This window comes from Arachis stenosperma, chromosome 4, assembly GCF_014773155.1.
Source record: "Arachis stenosperma cultivar V10309 chromosome 4, arast.V10309.gnm1.PFL2, whole genome shotgun sequence".
Classification (NCBI taxonomy): domain Eukaryota; kingdom Viridiplantae; phylum Streptophyta; class Magnoliopsida; order Fabales; family Fabaceae; genus Arachis; species Arachis stenosperma.
This window is the reverse complement of record NC_080380.1, coordinates 72,026,034-72,032,033: the sequence shown is the minus strand read 5'-3', so window position 1 is coordinate 72,032,033 and position 6,000 is coordinate 72,026,034.

The following is a 6,000-nucleotide window of genomic DNA, read 5'->3' as shown; positions in this document are numbered from 1 at the left end:
TTTGATGTGGTGGCATTACTTCTGTTCTCTGAATGTATGCTTAAACAGTGCATATGTCTTTTGAATTTGTGGTTCATGAATGTTGGCTCTTGAAAGAATGATGAAAAAGGAGACATGTTACTGAGGATCTGAAAAATCATAAAAATGATTCTTGAAGCAAGAAAAAGCAGTGAATACAAAAAAAAAAGGAAAAAAAAAAGAAGGAGAAAAACGAAAAAAAATTAGAAAGAAAGAAAAGAAAAAAAAAGAGAAAGAATAAAGTTGTGATCCAAGGCAATAAGAGTGTGCTTAAGAACCCTGGACACCTCTAATTGGGGACTTTAGCAAAGCTGAGTCACAATCTGAAAAGGTTCACCCAATTATGTGTCTGTGGCATGTATGTATCCGGTGGTAATATTGGAAGACAGAATGCTTTGGGCCACGGCCAAGACTCATAAAGTAGTTGTGTTCAAGAATCATCATACTTAACTAGGAGAATCAATAACACTATCTGGATTCTAAGTTCCTAAAGAAGCCAATCATTCTGAATTTCAAAGGATAAAGTGAGATGCCAAAACTATTTAGAGGCAAAAAGCTAAAAGCCCCGCTCATCTAATTAATACTGATCTTCATAGATGTTTTTGGAGTTCATTGCATATTCTCTTCTTTTTATCTTATTTGATTTTCAGTTGCTTGGGAACAAGCAACAATTTAAGCTTGGTGTTGTGATGAGCGGATAATTTGTACGCTTTTTGGCATTGTTTTTAGTATGTTTTTAGTATCTTTTAGTTAGTTTTTAGTATATTTTTATTAATTTTTAATTAAAATTCACTTTTCAGGACTTTACTATGAGTTTGTGTGTTTTTCTGTGATTTCAGGTATTTTCTGGCTGAAATTGAGGGATCTGAGCAAAAATCTGATCCAGAGACTCAAAAGGACTGCAGATGCTGTTGGATTCTGACCTCCCTGCACTCGAAGTGGATTTTCTGGAGCTAAAGAAGCCCAATTGGCGCGCTCTCAACGGCTTTGGAAAGTAGACATCCTGGGCTTTCCAGCAATATATGATAGTCCATACTTTGCCCAAGATTTGATGGCCCAAACCGGCGTTCAAAGTCACCTCAAGAAATTCCAGCGTTAAACGCCGGAACTGGCACCTAAATGGGAGTTAAACGCCCAAACTGGCATAAAAGCTGGCGTTTAACTCCAAGGAGAGTCTCTACACGAAAATGCTTCATTGCTCAGCCCAAGCACACACCAAGTGGGCCCGGAAGTGGATTTTTATGTCATCTTTGTACACCTTAGGCTACTAGTTATCTATAAGTAGGACCTTTTACTATTGTATCTGAGACTTTGGTAGCTATCTTCGTTTTATGCTATCTTAGATCATTGGGAGGCTGGCCATTCGGCCATGCCTAGACCTTATGCTTATGTATTTTCAACGGTGGAGCTTCTACACACCATAGATTAAGGTGTGGAGCTCTGCTGTACCTCGAGTATTAATGCAATTACTATTGTTCTTCCATTCAATTCCGCTTGTTCTTTGTCCAAGATATCACTTGTTCTTCAACTTGATGAATGTGATGATCCGTGACACTCATCATCATTCTCACTCATGAACAAGGTGACTGACAACCATTTTTGTTCTACAAGCAATCAAAGCCCTAGTGAATATCTCTTGGATTCCTAATAACACGATGCATGGTTGATCGCCTGACAACCGAGTGCTCGCCTGACAAACGAGCCAGCCATTCCGTGAGATCAGAGTCTTCGTGGTATAGGCAAGAACTGATGGCAGCATTCAAGAGAATCCGGAAGGTCTAACCTTGTCTGTGGTATTCTGAGTAGGATTCAATGATTGAATGACTGTGACGTGCTTCAAACTCCTGAGGGCGGGGCGTTAGTGGCAGACGCAAAAGAATCACTGGATTCTATTCCGGCCTGATTGAGAACCGACAGATGGATAGCCGTGCCGTGACAGGGTGCGTTGAACATTTCCAATGAGAGGATGGGAGGTAGGCACTGACAACGGTGAAACCCTTGCATAAGCTTGCCATGGAAAGGAGTAAGAAGGATTGGATGAAGACAGTAGGAAAGCAGAGAGACGGAAGGGAAGGCATCTTCATTCGCTTATCTGAAGCTCTCACCAATGATATACATAAGTATCTCTATCTTTATCTTTATGCTTTATTCGTTTATCACTATACCCATTTGAGTCTGCCTGACTGAGATTTACAAGGTGACCATAGCTTGCTTCATACCAACAATCTCCGTGGGATCGACCCTTACTCACGTAAGGTATTACTTGGACGACCCAGTGCACTTGCTGGTTAGTTGTGCGAAGTTGTAGTGATCACAATTTCGCGCACCACTTATGAACTTTTCCTTGTTAAGATTTGAATATTTTATTTAATGATATTTGAAGTATTTCAGTTTACTATTGCTCTCTTTGATTTATGTTATTGTTGCTTCCCATCTGAGAATATTTTCACTCTAGCAATATTACTTTTTCCCTGGTGGACGAAATTGTGATCCATATTCTTTAAGTTGTACTCCTTGTACTTTTATGGAATTCGAAATTGGCACGAGTGAACACAACTCCGTTCAACTAACCAGCAAGTGCACTGGGTCGTCCAAGTAATAAACCTTACGCGAGTAAGGGTCGATCCCACAGAGATTGTTGGTATGAAGCAAGCTATGGTCATCTTGTAGATCTCAGTTAGTGAGTGGAATCATAGGGTCAAATGGAATTAAATTGGATAAATAAAATAAATAAAAGGGATAGAAATACTTATGTAAATCAATAGTGGGAATTTCAGATAAGTGTGTAGAGATGCTGTGCTCCTCTTGAATCTCTACTTTCCTATTACAGTCATCCAATCCTTCCTATTCCTTTCCATGGCAAGCTGTATGTAGGGCTTCACCATCAGCGGTGGCTACTTTCAATCCTCTCGGGAAAATGATCCTATGCGCTGTCACTGCACGGCTAATCGTCTGGAGGCATCACCCTTGGTTGATGGCTACATCCCGTCCTCTCAGTGAAAATGTTCCTATGCTCTGTCACAGCACGGCTAATCATCTGTCGGTTCTCAATCAGGTTGGAATAGAATCCATTGATTCTTTTGCGTCTGTCACTAACGCCCAGCCTTCAGGAGTTTGAAGCACGTCACAGTCATTCAATACCGGAATCCTACTCGGAATACCACAGACAAGGTGAGACTTTCCGGATTCCCAGGATCCTACTCGGAATACCACAGACAAGGTTAGACTTTCCGGATCCTCATGAATGCCGCCATCCATCTAGCTTATACCACGAAGATTCTGTTGGGGAATCTAAGAGATATGCGTCCGGCCTAAGGTAGAACGGAAGTGGTTGTCAATCACGCGCGTTCATAAGTGAGAATAATGATGAGTGTCACGGATCATCACATTCATCAAAGTGTTGTGCAACGTATATCTTGGAATAAGAATAAGAGAGAATTGAATGAAAAGTAATAGTAATTGTATTGAAACTTGAGGTACAGCAGAGCTCCACACCCTTAATCTATGGTGTGCAGAAACTCCACTGTTGAAAATACATAAGTTAAAGGTTCAGGCATGGCCGAATGGCCAGCCCCTAAAACGTGATCAATAGCCTCCCAAGATGAAGAATAATACAAAACTGAGACTAAAGATGTCTAATACAATAGTAAATTATCCTATTTATACTAGACTAGCTACTAGGGTTTACATGAATAAGTATATGATGCATAAATCCACTTCCGGGGCTCACTTGGTGTATGCTTGGGCTGAGCTTGATCTATCCACGAGCTGAGGCTTCTCTTGGAGTTGAACTCCGAGTTATGACGTGTTTTGGGCGTTCAACTCCGGATCATGACGTTTTTCTGGCGTTTAACTCCAGACAGCAGCATGTACTTGGCGTTCAACGCCAAGTTACGTCGTCAATTTCCGAATAAAGTATGGACTATTATATATTGCTGGAAAGCTCTGGATGTCTACTTTCCAACGCCGTTGAGAGCGCGCCATTTGGAGTTCTGTAGGTCCAGAAAATCCATTTCGAGTGCAGGGAGGTCAGATTCCAACAGCATCAGCAGTCCTTTTGTCAGCCTTTTTCAGAGTTTTGCTCAAGTCCCTCAATTTCAGCCAGAATTTACCTGAAATCACAGAAAAACACACAAACTCATAGTAAAGTCCAGAAATATGAATTTAACATAAAAACTAATGAAAACATCCCTAAAAGTAGCTCAAACTTACTAAAAACTTCCTAAAAACAATGCCAAAAAGCGTATAAATTATCCGCTCATCATTCCCCTTTTGTCCTTGGTTAAATAATTGGTAACTCTTGATTTTGTCAAACTCATTGTTGATTGAAAATTGGAATTAATTCATCCACTTAACTTGCCTTCATAGTTAGAGGTTAACAAAGTGAGATTAAAATCCAATTTTCATCACAACTGACAAATCTGCACTTCCAATTTCTCATACCTTTCCCAAAGGATTTGCTTTACAGTATTTATTTATTTTACTTGTCATATAATATATTTGCACCTTACTTCCAAAAGCCCAATTTACAAACTCATAACCAATAATAAGAACATACCTCCCTGCAATTCCTTGAGAAGACGACCCGAGGTTTAAATACTCGGTTATCAATTTTAAAGGGATTTGTTACTTGTGACAACCAAAACGTTTGTACGAAGGGATTTCTGTCGGTTTAGAGACTATATCTACAACGCGACTGTTTTTATGAAATTCTTTACTGGCAAAAATCCCAACGTCAAAATGGCGTCGTTGCTGGGGATTTGCAAACGTGTGCCTTATTATTGGTAAATATTTTTCTAAAAATAAAAATTTTTTTTCTTTTACTTGTTTATTTGTTTCTCCTTTTTCCCCTTATTTCTGATAACTACTATGAACTCTCACCCCTTTGGCTATGAGTCTGGTTACAATAATGTTGCAGGAAGAAGAAATCACAATGAGAACAGGCATTAAGGTTGGAACAATCAAAGATGGGAGGAGCCACAAGGATTTGGTCAACCCTCATGGCAACAACCACCTCCAATGGACTATCAACAACCACCACCATATGCCTATGAACCCTTTCCTCAACATAACTTTGGACCACCACACTCACAAGCCCCTTTCCACCATTCACCTCCATATGACCCTAACCCATATCCACCATACCAACCACCCTATGAACCAAATGAACCCTCCTATCTACCCCAAACCTCCATGGAGAAAGCACTTGCCGATCTAAACTCTACAATACAAGCTCTTATCACCCAAATCAGACCACCAAATACCTTCAACAATCAACCCTCAAGCTCTAGTGCACTTCCTTGTCAACCACAGAATAATCTCCCCATCCCATCACTACCATCCATGGAAGAGCACCCATATCCATCAATCCAAGAGCAAGATGATCCCAATTATGCTATTGATATGGAACAAGAAAGAAGGAATCATCTTCGCGAATCCATACTTCATAAAGAGCTAGAGGAGGCCCTACGGGTAAGGGTAGGAGAGACCCTTGAAGATGAAAGAATAGTTGAAAGGAGTTGTCATAGAAAGAAAAACATCGAGGATGAGTACGATTTTATACTTAAACAACTGGACAAAGCAGCAATTATTAAAAAGGAAGAAGTGGTTGCAGACTTAAGAGATGTTGTACCTCCATTGGAAAGTCCAGTCACAGAGCCTCCTTCCACGGTGTTTGATGTTGATGTTGAGAAGAGCGTACAACCTCCAAGGCAGACCATGGTTGAAGATTTTGTAGAGGTTGATCAAAAGGTAGAAGATGTCAAAGAAGAGCACAAGGGAGTGGAGCTTGAAATTACCTTGCAAAAGTTGTTGGAAACCCCTCCCCCTAAGTTGCCATCATCCTTCACAACATTCAAGTGGGTAAAATTCATATCCCATAGCTTTCTAATCCCACTTGAATATGTGCTACTGGAGACGGATGGTCAACTTAGAGCTCTTTGCGGCATTAAGAGTAAGAGGAAGATGGCCAGTGATAAGAAT